General features: G+C 45.7%; 1 protein-coding gene across 1 annotated transcript in view; it reads right to left on the reverse strand.

The window, feature by feature from the left end:
• STAT6 (signal transducer and activator of transcription 6) overlaps nt 1-1,924 on the reverse strand; it is a 357,207-nt gene extending 355,283 nt beyond the window's left edge. Inside the window, exon 1 of the mRNA XM_082248146.1 lies at nt 1,672-1,924. The gene's annotated coding sequence lies outside the window, so the exon portion shown is untranslated. The remainder of the gene's footprint in view (nt 1-1,671) is intronic.
• Between the last annotated feature and the right edge of the window lie 17,153 nt (nt 1,925-19,077).

Raw genomic sequence — 19,077 nt, forward strand, 5'->3', positions numbered from 1 at the left:
TGGGAATTAATCTGCGGAGTGAATCATTTTATGTCTTTCCAGGGTTTAGGATATAAACATAAACAAACACATGAGCACAGAGGTTGCTAAAAAAAAGTTAAAAAAAAATTGAAAAATAAATTATGCTGTATATATATATATATATATATATATGTGTGTAAGTATGTATATATATATATATATATATATATATATATATATATATATATATATATATATATGTGTGTGTGTGTGTGTGTGTATGTATAAATATATATATATATATATATATATATATATATATGTGTGTGTGTGTGTATAAATATATATATATATATATATATATATATATGTATGTACATGTATATGTATATATATATGTATATATATGTATATATATATATAAACATACAGTATATACATACACACACACACATATAAACACACAAAAACTGTATATTCATTCATCTGTTTTTATACTTTTTTTTTTTTTTTTTGCAGCCTCTGTGCTCATAGGAAGTGCTGTGACATCACTACACTCCAAAGGTAAACATAATGTGAATGCACGATTCCCTTCTACCTTATGGGGTGATCTGCAGAAAGATTGGAAAACTCACTGATTTAGAACCTGTAGTATATGCAAAGTTGTATACAAGCAGTCAGCAAAATTATTAATTGGTCTCGTCTGTCCCTGGTCTTCGGTATATGCTGACTTTGTCTTATTGTATCCCTAGACCCGGTCCACACTAGAGCGACTTGTCAGGCGACTTGTCAGCCTGACAAGTCGCGCTCCCTCGCGGTCCATTGACCGCTACAGGAGCCGTTCTAATAGGAGCGACACAAGTCGCTCCGACTTAGAAAAAGGGTCCTGTACTACTTCGGGGGCGACCTCTGGGTGACTTGCATAGACTTCCATTATGTGAAGTCCATGCAAGTTGCTCCAAAGTCGTGGTGCATGGGAATGCACAAGTCGCCCCCGAAGTAGTACAGAGTCGTGTTGCCCCAGTGTGAACCGAAGGTTTGGTAAATTTGTTGAGGCAACTTGACTTGTATCTGAGATGCTTTGCCATAATAGAAAAAAAAAGATTGGAATACCAGGAGGTAATCATTACAGCTTTTGGGCCTAGCACTAGGTCCCGGCTGTCACTGACAGCCAGTGGTTGGGTGTTTGAGCCAGTGGTGTCTGGCAGGAGCTGCTGAGTCCAGGTGATTTTAAATAGGCCCAGTGACCAATAGCCATTGTCCCTGTATTGTTTTTTTTTTTTTTTTTACCAGGTTGTTTTTTAATCAACATTTTTTGATAAACAAGAAGTACATTAAGCACACACCTTGTAACCATCCCCTCCCTTACCCCAGTCCCAATCAGAACAATCCTGGTCCATTTTATAACAGCACATGGGATCCAAGTTTCTTAAACAACCGTATTTACTCAGAATTTAATCTCAAAAGCCATTACTGAACCACGTCCGTAAATACGGACATTGTACTCTTCACCTAACATCAGTTGAGGGAAGTACAACTCCATTCTTAAGCCAGCCTATTCCAGGAAGAATGAACACATGTTACGCCATCCAATTTGTTTTTACAATGTAACAATCACAAAAAAAAATGACAGAAATCCTACTGACACAACAGTGAGCTAATAAAAAAAAAAGGCTAAACGCTACTGGAAATCATGTAGGTTACACATACCTCCCCCACACCGATCGCTTTCCTCTTTCAGTTTCTTCCGACCTACTTGTTGTTCTTCGTAGAATAAAAAGCCGTGAAGTTCATCCGATCGGGGTTAAACAATATTAATTATCCAGTAAAAGATCAATAGGCAGACCCTTATGAAGAGCAAACAATTATAATACGCGGTGCTTCTTGCATTTCCTTAGTGGTCTAAAATCTTTCTGCTGTCTGCTGCCTAATTTTTTTTTCTTGTTTTCACTTCCTGATTTGAGAACAGAAAGCTGGCGAGCAGCCTGAATTTTTTTTTCTCTTTTTTTTTTTTCTTCTGGTTAGGCCCAGCCCAGAAAGTTGCACAAATTTCCTCTGTGTGAATGCTTGCTTGGAAAGGTCTCCTGTTCCATTTACCCTGAACAACAGTTTAATGGAGAAATTATGAAACATTTTCACCTTGCAATAGAAGACGTACACATGAGCTTTGTTGAGTTTTTTTAATAGACAGCAGTCTATTAGATAATATATGAACAGTATCAGATAAACGTGTGGCTCTGAGATCTCTGTAGATTATATTATGATGTGGGTCTGTACTGGAAATAGTGCTCACGTCTTCTTCAACTAATGCTAACACTCCTGAATCATATGTGTAGGCAGAACATAATAAATACCACACACTATACAAGAGATATGTGTTTTACTCACTGCTGTTTGCAGACCATTGTCAACACAAGGCCCCTTTCACACAGGGAGTCCGTTCAGATCCGCCTGTCAGTTTTTTTGGCGGATCTGAACGGACGCCCAATGCATCTCTATGACTTGTCCGCTGACATCCGATCCGATCCGTCAAAACCGGACGAATGGAAACCCTATTTTCCACCCGTCTGGCGGATCGGATTGGATGAGAATAGACAGACGGTCCATTCCCATTCCGATTCCCCCATAGAGATGAATGGGGACCTGACAGCTGTGTCTCCACATACAGCGCGGAGACACAGCTGCCATCCGCCTGCTCAGCGGGGGATCGGCGGATCGATCACCCGCTGAGAAAAACGGAGTCCGCCTGACGGACTCCGTGCTCCGTGTGTGAAAGAGGCCTTGTACAATATTTTTGAGGCATAATTTGCTACTAAGCACATGGGTCTCAGACTGTCATGCACAACAGAAGGGACAAAAACTTTTAGAACTTAGTAGGGTTTATTTACTAAAGGCAAAAAGGGCTGTTACTTTTTTTTTTTTTTTTTTTTTTTAAGCTTAGTAAATGTGAAACTGCACTTTGCAAAGAATATCACATGCAAGAAAAAAAAAAAAGAACACAGCATTTTTTCTTGCACATGATCAGATGATGGATGACAGCAGACTTCCTTTGTATGGTGTACACAGGGATCTCCAAACTACGGCCCTCCAGCTGTTGTGGAACTACACTTCCCATGAGGCATTGTAAAACTCTGACATTCACAGACATGACTAGGCATGATGGTAGTTGTAGTTCCTGAACAACTGGAGGGCCATAGTTTGGAGACCCCTGGTGTACATTCTATTTGCCTTTAGTAAATTAACCCTAGTGTGTCTGTTTATAAACCCCTTCACAACTAAAGGTTAGTAAAAGCTGATTTTAGGGAATTAGACAAAACCTACCGTAGTAGTAGGCCCCCACGCTGCAATGGTTGAAGTCCAAAATAAAATTCATATATTTGCAGCAGAAAACATGTACATTTATTATTTTATTTTGCTCGATGTGGAAGGGGAATCCTCTGGCTGAGCTATTGTATTCTGACAGCAGGGAAACTTCCCTGCTGTCAGAATACACTGATCAGCCTTGCAGAGCTGATCGATTGGGCAAAATCCAACAGGGTGGTTGTACAGAGGTCATTCGGTAGATATTTGGATAAAAATTTAGCTGGATGTATGGTTGGCTTAACTCTGTCATCACTTCACTTACTTAAAGTGGTTGTAAAGCCTCAAGGCTTTTGCACTATATGCATGAAGGCATAGGTGTGCACAGCCTATTGGATTAGGATGTGCCCCCCAAAGCTCAAACACATATGCACTGATGGTGTCAGTAGGGCAAAGATTTGTGTCAGTAGGGTAGTGGACGGTATCAGTAGTTTTTATTTTTATTCTTTATTCTGTTTTACAATTATTATTTTTTTACTATTTATTTTTTTACAATTTTTTTTAGGAGCCCCGTTAGGAGGCTTTGGTGTAATATCAGGGGTCTAAACAGGGGGAATGTGCACCACACGGTGTGATTAGGATGTGCGCATGCCTATGAATGAAGGTAAAAATCCTTCAGTATGCAGCTCCCCCACAGCGTCCCCTTATTTTTACCTGAGCCGAATCCTGATCCAGCGATGTGCACAAAAGCAGCTGCCCTCCTCTCTGCCTCCTCATTGGCTGAGTCAATGCTGTCAATCACAGCCAATGGGGAGGGAGTGGGAGGGTGGGAACAAGCCCCATTCTGTGTGTCCTATGGACCAGTGGTGGCTGGTGCTCCATGGGCTGGGGGGGCGTTAGATGGACTGCGTCATACCCCCCCCCCCCGACCACACCAGGCCGCTGCACACAGTAACCCCCCCCCCCCCGGACCACAGCGAGACAGGAGATACAGGATAGATAGAGAGATAGAAGACAGGAGAGACAGGAGAGTCGAGAGACAGGAGACAGGACAGGACCCCCCCCCCTCACTCACCCTGCCTGGATGCAGCAGCAGGCGGTGGCTTTGGCTTCTTCCCCCTGTCTGCGTCTCCTCCCTCCTCCTCCATGCCCAATGGCATGGCTTCTCCTTTCTGCCAATTGGGAAAGGGGTCTCAAAACCCGCTTTCTGATAGACCAGGAGGAGGATCCGTGTGACAATAGCGAATTTTCATTTGCTATTGTCACACAACTGGGTGGGCTCGGGGCGTACTGCTCTGCGCCCTGTGCCCACCCTTTTTTTTAGCCTGCGAGAGCCTCTGGCTCTAATCACATGGTAAAAAAAAAAAAAGCCCCATTGAACTCCATGCGTCCGGCGCCCCGCATGTAGATTAGAGGGCCGGACGCATAGATAGGGGGGCGGCGCCCCTGCGCCCCATATACACCAGCCACCACTACTATGGACACAAAGAGAGGGGCTCAGGAGCGAGCATGTATGAGTGCCCCCCATAGCTAACAGCTTGCTAAGGGGGCACTCGGCAAGGGGGAGTAGCCCAGAGGGGGTGACCCCATAAAAGGAGGATCCAGGCTGCTCTGTACAGGTAAGCATGACATGTTTGTTATTTTTTTCTATTAAAAAAGCTAAGCCGTTAATATCACTTTAGGGGCTTGTTCACACACAGTGTGATGACCAGTGTTTTTCCACACAACACAGGTCACCGCTAGGGCACACATGGCTCAATTCACAAAGTGTTACCACAACCTTAAGGCAACCTTTTTTAGGCCACATGACTGTCATTTTTTATTTCATTGGACTAAACTGAAAATAACTGTCACTATTTTGAAAATATGAATACTTATACATTCATGTTAGCTTTATGAATGAAGCCTACAGAAAACAATTGTTTTCTTTGTGCCCCGTTCACAACACAACGCTGGCATGATGTGCAGTGCTGTGAAGTGCCACAAAATGCAGACATACTAACTACATTTTTCCCCCAACGCTCTGTATGCCACCGCAGGTCACCACTAGGGATGATCGAACTTTTGAAAAGTTCGGTTCGACCAGAACACCCGAACTTCACGAAAGTTCGGTTCGGATTTCAGAACCCCATTGAAATCAATGGGACCCGAACTTCTGTAATCAAAAAACACCATTTTTAAGCCCTAAAACCCAATAAATGCCCCTAAAAAGTGCCTAGGGTTCTGGGTCATGCCCCAGGGACTATTAATCACACAAAAAAAAGTTCTTAAAAATTGTCGTTTTTGATAGATAGCCAATTATTGAAAAAATTAAAAAAAAAAAAAAAAAAAAGAGATTTCTTTGGATTTAGTGTCTGGGGGGTCTAAAAGTTGTACCTGTGAAGTTTCAGCTCTGTAGCATGTCCAGAACCAGAATTACAGCATACCAAACCTTCAAAAATGACTTTTTTGCTTAACCGCACCTTTCTTTTGCTCCTAATCAATGGCTCAGCCAATGTGTATGATGGGGACATAATGCAGTGCACTGGGAACAAGATTAGAGGTTTTTTTGGAAAAAGGTGCTGTCTCTTTAAATGTGCATATAATTAACGGGTGTATTTCCACAATGGGGCTTTTATTACCAAATGTTTCAAGAAGTCCAAAGATGTATGTAATTGCACTTTATTTCATGTAAAATGGTGTTTGGTGCACTTTAACTTGAAATCTCACAAGAAACAGACATATATGCACGGATACATTGAGGGTTAGGGGTAGGGGCCACAATGTAGTGCAGAGTGAACAAGATTAGAGATGTTTTGGATGAATACTGTTGTCTCTTGACTTTGAATAGAAGTAAAGGATGCTTAAAAATTGGGCATTTGGTGGTGCGGACGATGCCTTGACACCATATCCCTATGAAAGTGCTGGTAATGAAAGCAATAATTGCCTTTGTAAGGAAAAAAATTACAATGATATGCATCTGTGTGACAGGTGCGCAAAAATTGTTGTTTGGGTGTTGGCGGAGCCATACCACTGTAAGCCCAAAGAGCTGGTGTTGAAGAAGGCGTAAAAATTATGAAGGTGTGCACCTGTGGAACAGGTGCGCAAACATGGTAGTTTTGGTGTTGGCGGAGCCTCCCCACCATAACCCCAAAGAGCTGGCTTTGAAGGAGGCCCAAAAATTGTAAAGGTGTGCACCTGTGGAACAGGTTCGCAAACATGGTAGTTTTTGTTTAGCATAGCCTCCCCACCTTAACCCCAAAGAGCTGGTGTTGAAGGAGGCCCAAAAATTGTAAAGGTGTGCACCTGTGGAACAGGTGCGCAAACATTGTAGTTTTTGTTTTAGCATAGCCTCCCCACCTTAACCCCAAAGAGCTGGCGTTGAAGGAGGCCCAAAAATTGTAAAGGTGTGCACCTGTGGAACAGGTGCGCAAACATTGTAGTTTTTGTTTTAGCATAGCCTCCCCACCTTAACCCCAAAGAGCTGGTGTTGAAGGAGGCCCAAAAATTGTAAAGGTGTGCACCTGTGGAACAGGTGCGCAAACATTGTCGTTTTTGTTTTAGCATAGCCTCCCCACCTTAACCCCAAAGAGCTGGTGTTGAAGGAGGCCCAAAAATTGTAAAGGTGTGCACCTGTGGAACAGGTTCGCAAACATGGTAGTTTTTGTTTAGCATAGCCTCCCCACCTTAACCCCAAAGAGCTGGTGTTGAAGGAGGCCCAAAAATTGTAAAGGTGTGCACCTGTGGAACAGGTGCGCAAACATTGTCGTTTTTGTTTTAGCATAGCCTCCCCACCTTAACCCCAAAGAGCTGGTGTTGAAGGAGGCCCAAAAATTGTAAAGGTGTGCACCTGTGGAACAGGTGCGCAAACATTGTCGTTTTTGTTTTAGCATAGCCTCCCCACCTTAACCCCAAAGAGCTGGTGTTGAAGGAGGCCCAAAAATTGTAAAGGTGTGCACCTGTGGAACAGGTGCGCAAACATTGTAGTTTTTGTTTTAGCATAGCCTCCCCACCTTAACCCCAAAGAGCTGGTGTTGAAGGAGGCCCAAAAATTGTAAAGGTGTGCACCTGTGGAACAGGTGCGCAAACATTGTAGTTTTTGTTTTAGCATAGCCTCCCCACCTTAACCCCAAAGAGCTGGTGTTGAAGGAGGCCCAAAAATTGTAAAGGTGTGCACCTGTGGAACAGGTGCGCAAACATTGTCGTTTTTGTTTTAGCATAGCCTCCCCACCTTAACCCCAAAGAGCTGGTGTTGAAGGAGGCCCAAAAATTGTAAAGGTGTGCACCTGTGGAACAGGTGCGCAAACATTGTCGTTTTTGTTTTAGCATAGCCTCCCCACCTTAACCCCAAAGAGCTGGTGTTGAAGGAGGCCCAAAAATTGTAAAGGTGTGCACCTGTGGAACAGGTTCGCAAACATGGTAGTTTTTGTTTAGCATAGCCTCCCCACCTTAACCCCAAAGAGCTGGTGTTGAAGGAGGCCCAAAAATTGTAAAGGTGTGCACCTGTGGAACAGGTGCGCAAACATTGTCGTTTTTGTTTTAGCATAGCCTCCCCACCTTAACCCCAAAGAGCTGGTGTTGAAGGAGGCCCAAAAATCGTAAAGGTGTGCACCTGTGGAACAGGTGCGCAAACATTGTCGTTTTTGTTTTAGCATAGCCTCCCCACCTTAACCCCAAAGAGCTGGTGTTGAAGGAGGCCCAAAAATTGTAAAGGTGTGCACCTGTGGAACAGGTGCGCAAACATTGTCGTTTTTGTTTTAGCATAGCCTCCCCACCTTAACCCCAAAGAGCTGGTGTTGAAGGAGGCCCAAAAATTGTAAAGGTGTGCACCTGTGGAACAGGTGCGCAAACATTGTCGTTTTTGTCATAACCAAAATGAGGTTCTGTGAACGTAAAGAGAATGAGAGGAGGGTTTGAGGGTGGCACCATGGTCCAGGCTTAAACTGAGGCTCAACTGCCACATCACAACGATAGCCTAGTCTACAAGGTCTGCATCAGGTGCATCAAAGCTTGATATCCACGACTGATTCATCTTAATGAATGTCAAACGGTCGACTGAGTCGGTGGAGAGTCTAGTTCGATGGTCTGTGACGAATCCTCCTGCTGCGCTGAATGCCCGTTCCGATAGGACACTGGAAGCAGGGCAGGCCAACAACTCCATGGCATACTGGGCCAGTTCTGGCCAGTGGTCTAATCTTAAGACCCAGTATGCCAGTGGATCGGATTCCTCACACGAAAAGCCCTCTGTGTCACTTTGTGCCCTCACGTAATCGTCCACCATGTGATGCAGACGGTGTCGATGCGATGTGGCAGCTGAGAGGCCTGGGCGGTGAGGACTAAAAAAAGACCGAAAGGCATCCGTCAACCGCACGCCTTCTCCAACGCTCCTCTCGTGACCACCAGTAGAATCCATGGTAGGTTGTCCCCGCCCCTGCACCCTACGGGAGTCGGGGAACATGTTCACCAGATTCCTCTTGAGACTGTCCTCAAGGGATTTGATCCTGTGGACTCTATGGGTGGATGGGAAAAGCTCCGAGACTTTACACTTGTACCGGGGGTCAAGTAGGGTGGCCAACCAATAGTGGTTAGTCTCTTTAATGGCCTTGATTCTGGGGTCCTTTCGCAGGCTCTGGAGCATGATGTTTCCAATGCGTCGCAAATTAGCGAAGGCCTGAGAAGCTGACTCCTCGGGGTCACTCATAACGACATTATCTTCAACGGGCTCCTCCTCCTCCCAGCCACGTACTACTCCAAAGTGTCCCGAGGGAGTCAAACTAGGCCTTGCAGATTGCCGCATGTCTTCCTCCTCCTCCTCCTCAAACCCTGCAAAAGTTCCCGCAGAATCGTCCTCCTCCTCCTCTTCCACCCCTGGATCCTGCTCGGGCCTCTGGGAGCTAGGCATAATGGGGTCAGGATTCTCAGGATAAAGGGGGCCTTGAGAGGCAAGGAAGTCCTCCTCTTCCTCCTGCTGCTCTGCCTCCAGTGCCCTGTCCATAATGCCACGCAGAGTGTGCTCCAACAAAAACAGTACCGGTAGGGTGTCACTGATGCATGCGCTGTCCCGGCTGACCATCCTTGTGGCCTCCTCAAATGGCGAGAGGACAGCGCATGCATCCTTAATCAAAAGCCACTGCCGTGGTGAAAAGAAGCCCAGGCGCGCAGAGCCAGTGCTGGTGCCGTACTCGCATAGGTATTCATTGAGGGCCCTCTGCTGCGTGTACAGGCGCTGCAGCATAGCCAAGGTGGAGTTCCAGCGGGTGGGCATGTCACAGATGAGGCGGTGTACCGGCAGGTGAAACTCGCGCTGCACTTCGGCCAAACGTGCAGTGGCACTGTACGACCGCCTGAAGTGACTGCACACCCTTCTTGCCATCCTTAGCACATCCTGCATTCCCGGGTACGAGTTCAAAAACCGCTGTACCACGAGATTCAGGACATGCGCCAGGCATGGCACATGGGTTAACTTTCCCTGACGAAGGGCGGCCAGGAGGTTTGACCCATTATCAGTAACCACCATCCCTGGCTGCAGCTGGCGTGGTGTCAACCACCTCTGGGCCTGTGCCTGCAGAGCCCCAAGAATCTGAGGGGCAGTGTGCTGCCTGTCCCCTAGACACACAAGCTGCAGCACTGCGTGACACCTTTTGGCCTGAGACATAGAATAGCCCTTTGAACGTTTACGTGGTATCTCATCATATTCAAAGGACCATTCTGCAGAGGAGGGCATGGAGGAGGTAGAGGAGGAGGAGCAGGAGGGGGTAGAAGTGATCGATCTACCCGGATCAGCGACACCACCAGCTGTTTGCAGACGTGGGGGCAACACTGGCTGCAGCACCGAGCCCTGGCTACAATCCCTTCCACTGGCAAGCAGTGTCACCCAGTGAGCAGTGACAGAAATGTACCGTCCCTGCCCATGTTTGCTTGACCAAGTGTCAGCCGTCAAGTGTATCTTACGGCTGACTGACTTGGCCAGGGATGACACTACATTGCCTTCCACATGTTGGTATAGGGATGGCAGGGCCTTACGGGAAAAGTAATGCCGACTTGGCACCTGCCACTGTGGAACTGCACATTTTGCGAAGTCACGGAAGGGAGCAGACTCTACCAGGTTAAATGGTAATAGTTGCAGAGCCAGTAGTTTATCCAAACTACTGTTTAGACGCTGGGCATGTGGGTGGCGGGGAGTATACATTTTTTTTCGTTCCAGCATGTGTGGAATCGAAATTTGGCGTCTAGATGATACAGCTGGTGGTGTGCTGGAGGTAGATGCGACACTGCCTGCTATATCATCATCCCTGCCAGTGGAGGCTGCCAACAGGTGACGAGTGACTATAGCAGGGCCAGGAACAGACTGATGTGCAGGTGGAGCAGGTGGAGCAGATGGAGCATGAGGAGGAGCGCGAGGAGAACTAGGAGGCCGACTGACCAATCTTTGGCCCTTTTGTGGGTTCTTTAAATGCTCCTGCCAACGGGCCGAGTGGTGGGTTGTCAAATGCCTGTTTAGGCAGCTTGTACCCAGGTGGTTGACATTTTTGCCACGTTTTATACCCTTCTTACAAATCTTGCAGATCGCAACTGTTTTATCTGCATGGGATGTCTCAAAAAAGGCCCAGCAAGATGAGGTGTGTATAGTGGCCCGGGAGACAACAGGTGCGGCCTTAGATGGAGTAGGCCGTCTGCTCTCCCCTCTTGCTTGCTCTGCCTCCTCCTCAACCTCAGACCCAACATCTGACTCCATCAAAGACTGAGCATCAGGCCTGGCCTGGGAGACAACAGGTGCGGCCTTAAGCCCCGTACACACGTACCGATGGTCGGCTTACAAATGTTCCTCTTTTCTCCCCGGGATGTCGGTGTCTGCTGAAAAGTGCAAAGACAGCACAAGGACAGCACAAGAATTTTGTCCGCCGACTGCAGAAGTGATGTCATGTAATGGTTAACTTTCCCTGTGTTTTCTATTTTCTGAGCATGCCCAGTCTTGCAAATCTGCGGTCTGTCGGCCGAATTGTGTACTGACAGGCGAACAATCGTCCGTTCTGGTGTCGGCATACAAATATTTTCATGTTTGCAAGAAAGACTTTTGTCCGCGGATTGTGCGCAGACATCTGTCGGAGGCACCATACTAACACGCGTACAATCGGCAGATCCTTCGTCCACCGACGTTTGTATGCCGACGATCGGTACGTGTGTACGGGCCTTTAGATGGAGCGGGCCGTCTGCTCTCCCCTCTTGTTTGCTCTGCCTCCTCCTCAACCTCAGACCCAACATCTGATTCTATCAAAGACTGAGCATCAGGCCTGGCCTGGGAGACAACAGGTGCGGCCTTAGATGGAGCGGGCCGTCTGCTCTCCCCTCTTGTTTGCTCTGCCTCCTCCTCAAACTCAGACCCAACATCAGACTCCATAAAGGACTGAGCATCAGGCTGGAGTAGATGGCCGACACTGTGGTCAAACAGCTCAGCTGACTCCTCTGCCATGTCTGAAATTGGGTCTAAGGGAGGACATGAGGTGGACATGGACTCATCTGTATTTGTTCTGACAACTGCAGAAGACTGACCACTTTTCTCTGCCTGGGTCACTGTAGTTGCAGATGATGCCGATGATGAGGGTTTGTTCATATAGTCCACCACCTCCTGTACATACTGTGGACGTATAGCTTGGCCACTGCCGGAGAACAATCCAAATGGTGGCCTGGCTGAGGACTGACCACCACGTCCACCCCTGCCTCTAGACACCCTAGAAGCTGTGCCCCTTTCCGCAGCAGGGCCACGTATGCCTTTTCTTGGTCTACCAGGCATATTTCTCAATGATGCGTTGGCAACTGTGTGCGGTGAAAAACGCACACTGCTATGCGACCCACAGTTGTCGCTGGATACAGCACAGCAGTTGCGGTTCACGCACAGTAGCAAAGCCTTTTGCACAGTGGACCTAACGCTTTGAACAACAGGCGTTAGGTTGTCATTGATGCGTTGGCAACTGTGTGCGGTGAAAAACGCACACTGCTATGCGACCCACAGTTGTCGCTGGATACAGCACAGCAGTTGCGTGTCACGCACAGTTGCAAAGGCTTTTGTACAGTGCACCTAACGCTTTGAACAACAGGCGTTAAGTTGTCACTGATGCGTTGGCAACTGTGTGCGGTGAAAAACGCACACTGCTATGCGACCCACAGTTGTCGCTGGATACAGCACAGCAGTTGCGGTTCACGCACAGTAGCAAAGCCTTTTGCACAGTGGACCTAACGCTTTGAACAACAGGCGTTAGGTTGTCACTGATGCGTTGGCAACTGTGTGCGGTGAAAAACGCACACTGCTATGCGACCCACAGTTGTCGCTGGATACAGCACAGCAGTTGCGTGTCACGCACAGTTGCAAAGGCTTTTGTACAGTGCACCTAACGCTTTGAACAACAGGCGTTAAGTTGTCACTGATGCGTTGGCAACTGTGTGCGGTGAAAAACGCACACTGCTATGCGACCCACAGTTGTCGCTGGATACAGCACAGCAGTTGCGTGTCACGCACAGTTGCAAAGGCTTTTGTACAGTGCACCTAACGCTTTGAACAACAGGCGTTAAGTTGTCACTGTATTTTGCTGCCTAGCAAGCACGTATACCTGCTGTGATACAGCAGCACTGTGCCACGTGCTCACTAAACAGAACCCTCACACTTTCCCTACAGAAACTAAATTTTCAAATCTAACTAATGTAGTACAAAGTTCCCTAACTACACTAGATATCCCTTTCCACTAAATAGAAAGCTCCATACAGCAGAAGACTGACACAGTCCCTTAAGTTTTTTTTTTTTTTTTTTTTTTTTTTTAACTCTAAGAACCAGCACAATCGCTGTATCTAACTACACTGGCTGTAAGCTAAATACAATTCTGCTATATGGAGCTTTAGAACCACTCGATATGTAGGAAATGTAGTGTAGCAAGCAGGAGTCAGACAGAACTGCTTCAACTCTCTTCAACAGGCTCTGGATAACTGTGCTAGGGGTTAGGCGGGGCCATCTTATATAGTGTAGGGCGTATTCACTCCTGATTGGCCTCTGGTCCCCGTAGTCACTCCAATCACGTTCCTAGGAGACTCCTGCCCCCTCATTGGCTTTTGCAGACGTTTCTGGGCCAATCACGGGCTTTTAAAGCCCAGTTCCTGTCCCAGTGCATTTTGGGCGGTTCTGGTGGCCGAATACCGAACTTTTGCCGCAAAAAGTTCGGTATTCGGCCGAATATCGAACATCCAATGTTCGGGTCGAACCGATGGTCGACCCGAACCGTTCGATCATCCCTAGTCACCACACTGCTGTGCAATGCATTACACTGCTGTGTGAAGATATAAATGAAGTATCACTTTTAGACACTAAAGTTAAAGTGATTGTAAAGGCTCTTTTTTTTTTTTCTAAATAACAAACATGTTATACCTGCTCTGTGTAAGGGTTTTGCACAGAACAGCCCAATCCTCATTTACTGGGGTGCCCCGGCAGTGCTCCTTGCTCCTCCTCTTCATCGGGTGCCCCCACGGAGAGCCGCTTTCCATGGGAGCACCCGTGCAGGCCCGCTCACGAATCCCGCTGCTGCCTTCATTGACACAGACAGAAGGATTTGGCCCGACCCCGGCTCCCGTGTCACTGGATTTGCCACTGGGCTCATGCTTGTCGCTGGAACGATCGGGTTCAGATAAGAAAAAGGGGGGTCTGGGGGGCAGCTGAAGTACTGAAGGTTTTTCACCTCAATGCATAGAATGCATTAAGGTGAAAAACCATAAAACTTTACAACCCCTTTAAAGGAAATCTGTGGTCACAGCATACACTTTCATTTTATAACATCAACATTGTAATACAAACGATAGGTATTACTGACGATTCAATATAAACTTACTTTCATGTTGTAAGTTCTACCTGTCTGCTGTTCATGTTTTTCTACAACTTCCTGGATTCCCTGCATCCTTTGCAGCTTCCCCCTGCTGTTTACTTTCATTTTCTAAGGACTACATATCCCATGGTACCTTTCTGACTGCAAGCAGTGATTCTTGTACTGACTCCGCCTCCTAAAAACACCTCCTCTTAGCACCTCTGTAGTTCAGAAGGGAGGCTCTGTGAATTCTGTGACACAGCACTACTGCGACAAACAGCCCCTGTCAACCCAGGGAAGAGTTGTGGATGAAGTGCACCTGCCACATAGGTTTGTCCATTTCATAAGGTAAACTGGTGGCTGTGAAAGGCACCTGACGCATGGTGGGCAGAGCTTGTTGCTAGCAGGAGACTCCCAAAAGGCATACTTAAACATGCTCTGATGAACCCCCCCGCCGATGCTAACAGGAGACTCCCAGAAGGCATACTTCAACATGCTCTGATGACCCCCCCGATGCTAGCAGGAGACTCCCAAAAGCCATACTTCAACATGCTCTGATGACCCCCCCCCCCTAAAGCTAGCAGGAGACTCCCAAAAGGCATACTTCAACATGCTCTGATGACCCCCCCCCCCGATGCTAGCAGGAGACTCCCAAGAGGCATACTTCAACATGCTCTGATGACCCCCCAATGCTAGTAGGAGACTCCCAAAAGGCATACTTCAACATGCTCTGATGACCCCCCGATGCTAGCAGGAGACTCCCAAAAGGCATACTTCAACATGCTCTGATGACCCCCCGATGCTAGCAGGAGACTCCCAAAAGGCATACTTCAACATGCTCTGATGACCCCCCCCGATGCTAGTAGGAGACTCCCAAAAGGCATACTTCAACATGCTCTGATGACCCCCCGATGCTAGCAGGAGACTCCCAAAAGGCATACTTCAACATGCTCTGATGACCCCCCGATGCTAGCAGGAGACTCCCAAAAGGCATACTTCAACATGCTCTGATGACCCCCCGAGATGATTGTAGCACCCTCCTAGAATAGGTTGAGAGGTTCAGGTATATTTAGTCTGTTTGGCTCTTTTGTAAACTTTGGAGCAATGTGTGATTTGTTTTGGCTGCTCTGGGTTTCACAGGCTGCAAGCTCAACTATTTCTCTACCTCTCCCTGCCTTCTAGTAGGTTCTAGAAAGTAGTGGGCTGGAAGAGGTGATGTAGTGACCTTAGATGTGGTGGCTACATTCATTTTCTTTTTTCACGCTTTTTTCTTTTAGTTACATCTAGTAATCCTGCCATTAACTTGCTTCCTGTCTTAGGATGACACTCATACTGAGCAGAATTGTCACCCTAACACAGGGAATGTGTTAGGACTACAAAACACCTCCCTTTCTGTTCCATAATTGGTGGACATACTTTGTAGTACACTGAAATAGCAGGGAACAGTGTTAACCGATAACAATCCAGAAGCAGAGAGTACAGAACGTTATCAGCTCATAAAATTTCTGAATGAATTAACAGGTTTTTGTTTTTTTTTTCATTTTCCCCATTTTCAAAGAGATAATAAATGGCCTTTGATGGGATTTTTTTTATACATTATTTATTGCAAGAGACTTTCAAATGACAGGATGCATAGCATACAATGCACATGAGGAAATATAACAAACAGTTAAACCACAACCAATGCTCTCCCCTTCCTTGTAATGCATAAAGTGATGTAAAAAATTTGATCCAAAATCCAAAATAAAGTGAAGCTAGAGAAACCTACAGGCAAACCTTAGTGAAAAAAATGTTCATCATCCAGTGCCAATTGTGGGTTCACACTGATGTGATGCAGGAACCACAGCGATTCCTGTGCGGGTCCCCGCATCGCATCAGAATCGCAGGCAGTTCACACTGCTTTCTGCGATCTGCTGTTGGTGTCAATGTAAAATTAATGACACCCCTAAATAGGTTTGCATAAGGCAGTGGGAACTGTGAAATCGGACGGGAACTAGATCGCATGGCAATGTTACACCGAGTAAATAGATATCCAACATGTCATGCTTCAAAATTGCGCATTGCTCATGGAATGGCAACAAACATTGGTACCTAAAAATCCCCATAGGTGACATTTTAAAAATTTCTACAGGTTATCAGCTTAGAGTTACAGAGGAGGTCTAGGGCTCAAATTATTGCTCTCGCTCTAACACTTCTCCCGCAGCACCGTAAGGGTAATCCCGTGGCGAATCCGCCGCTGGGACCACCCTTATGTGAAAGAGGACCACCGGTAGTTTCAAAAAATACCAGGGTTATGGCAGCTATCAAAAGACTCACTATGCCTCATCGAATATACATTGGGGTGTTTGCTTTCCAAAATGGGGTCATTTTGTGGGTAATTCCATTGTCCTTGTGCTCCAGGGCCTTCAAAAGTGTGATAGGTCATTAGGAAATTATATGTGTAATTTATGCTCCTAGAACACCTGACTGTGCTCCTTGAATATTGGGCCTCTGTATGTGGCCAGGCTGTGTAAAAGTCTCACACATGTGGTATCGCCATACTCAGGAGTAGTAGCAGAATGTATTTTGGGGTGTAATTGCAAGTATGCATATACTGTGTTTGAGAAATAACTTGTACTGTCCTGACATTTCAGGGCCTCAAGAAATGAGATAGGTCATCGGTAAATCAGGTGTGATCAATTTTCAATGATTGGCATCATAGCTTGTAGACTCTATAACTTTCACACAGACTAAATAATAACCACTAATTTGGGTTGTTTTTACCAAAGATATTTATAAATTTTGGCCCAAATTTATGAAAAAAAATTACTTATTTTATAATAGAAATTAAAACAAAATGTGTTTTTTTCAAAATGTTCGCTATTTTTTCACTTATATCGCAAAAAATAAAAAACCCAGTGGTGATTAAATACTACCATAAGAAAGCTCTATTTGTGTGAAAAAAATGATAAAAAATTTGATTGGGTACAGTGTTGCATGACTGAGTAATTATCATTCAAAGTGTGAGAGTGCTGAAAGCTGAAAATTGGTTTGGGCAGGAAGAAGGTGTAACTGCTCTGTATGGAAGTGGTTAAGGGCCAGTAACCTGCTGCAGTTTTCTCTCCAGCAGCTGTCCATTGTGGTTGTGGTAGGGGGTGTTGTGATGTGGGATACAGTGTACGTACTGTTACCTTTTTTTTTCCTCTCTTAGCTTTACTTGAAATGTACAAAAGTACACTTCATTGATGTCACTGAACAGCATTGCGCTGCACTGCTGTACAGTGACATGTGATTCTGTACAGTGCACTGCGATAAAATGCAGTATGTCTGCATTTTATCACAGTTTGCTGCAGCGCAGCTCTGGGCTGCATTGCAGTGTGAATGGGACACAGGCTAAAATTGTTTTCTGGGTGTCCTTGAAGTAACCAGCCTTTTAATGTGAATCTAGCCTAAATGACTGAACTCTGCTCCCAGTGGGGCACAACATAGGCAATTCGAGGTGAAACACACCCCATAGCAATAATGGCAGCAACCCAGGGTAAGGTAAGGTTGTTTGATAAATGATATAGAGTTGAATTTGTTTAATGTTACCTGCAGGGGAAACTGCTAAATGTGATGAGCAGGCTGCTTCCCAATCCTCGTTCATCATGCCTGGACATACAGACTGCCAAATAAATGTAACCAACAGTGGTGCATCACATAGTTTTTCATGCGTTAAATGAGAGTAAAAAGAAGAAATTAACCCCTTGGGGCCCTAAGACCGTACCACCCCATTCAGGACATACTTTGAAAGTCTAAGACGTTGGCACCTGAATTGGGCCTGTAAAGCATGCCAAAGCTGAAGACATCTGTAAAAGGACTTATGGGAATATAGATAAAAGGTATAGGTTTGGAGATAGGTTATATTGCCTGCGCAGATGGTCAAAAGGTTATATAGCCCCTTTGTTTTATATATCTGTGAGAGTAATTAAGCCCTCTGTTTCCATATCTTGGAGTCTGGAAGAGTATACAACTGATCTAAGGCAGGATTATTCCAGAGGGGTAATTCCAATTAAGTATTTTGAGAATGAAGTAAGTTTTTGGCCTCCCTAGCCAGACCTAGCCAGTGTTAAGTTGGGCAGTTTAACTCTGGGCAAAAAAAAATAAAATAAAAAGAACTGAGCTTCAGGGCCTACAAGGTGTAGATCCACTTGCAGCAACAAGGCAAGATGGGCCTCTTCTCCTCCTTCTAGTAACACCCAATCCTGCTAGATGCTTCAACTGAGCTGGTAAAACATATAGGAGTATATCAGGCAGTGCTATGCTTGCCTTGGCTTTGGGCCTCTTCAGGGTCATATGTTTTAGTTTACATCTAGTATTTGACCATATGAATGCAGTAAATTGTGATTTCAAGGTATTAAAAAATACATTGGGGACAACTACAGGGGAATGTGAAAACACCTTTACACATTTAGGTAGGAGAATTATTTTATTTAGGTTGATACTACCTGCTACTGATAAAGGGAGACTGGCCCACACATTTAATTTATTTTTAACGTACCTCAGCAGAGGTGTTTTGTTGTCCTTTAGAGCATCAGAGAGATGTACATTTATAAAGATCCCCAGGTATTCGAATGAGGTAACATCCTCCCCCCCCCCCCAGGTGATACCCTTCAAAAGTGGTTATTGTTGAAATATTTAATCCAACCATTCTAATGCTATAGCAAATAAAAGAGGCGACAGTGGACATCCCTGTCTGGTCCCTCTATATGAAGTTAAAGAGGGGGGTAACATACCATTTACCAGTAAATTGGAGCACATATGTGCATATAAAAAGGATACTCAATGTTTGCAAAATGTCCCCAAAGCCAGAAGGTTTTAGTGAGGCTTGTAAAAATTGCCACTCTATGGAACCATAGGCCTTGGCAGTATCAAAGGATGCCAGGGCACTTGAAAATTAGACAATCTCATGTAACTGTCTGTGCTATGAGTTGTGTTCTACTGATATTAATAGATAAAGACTTGCCTGGCATAAAGC

The sequence above is a fragment of the Pelophylax lessonae genome (assembly GCF_965119305.1).
Source record: "Pelophylax lessonae genome assembly, chromosome: 2".
Classification (NCBI taxonomy): Eukaryota; Metazoa; Chordata; class Amphibia; order Anura; family Ranidae; genus Pelophylax; species Pelophylax lessonae.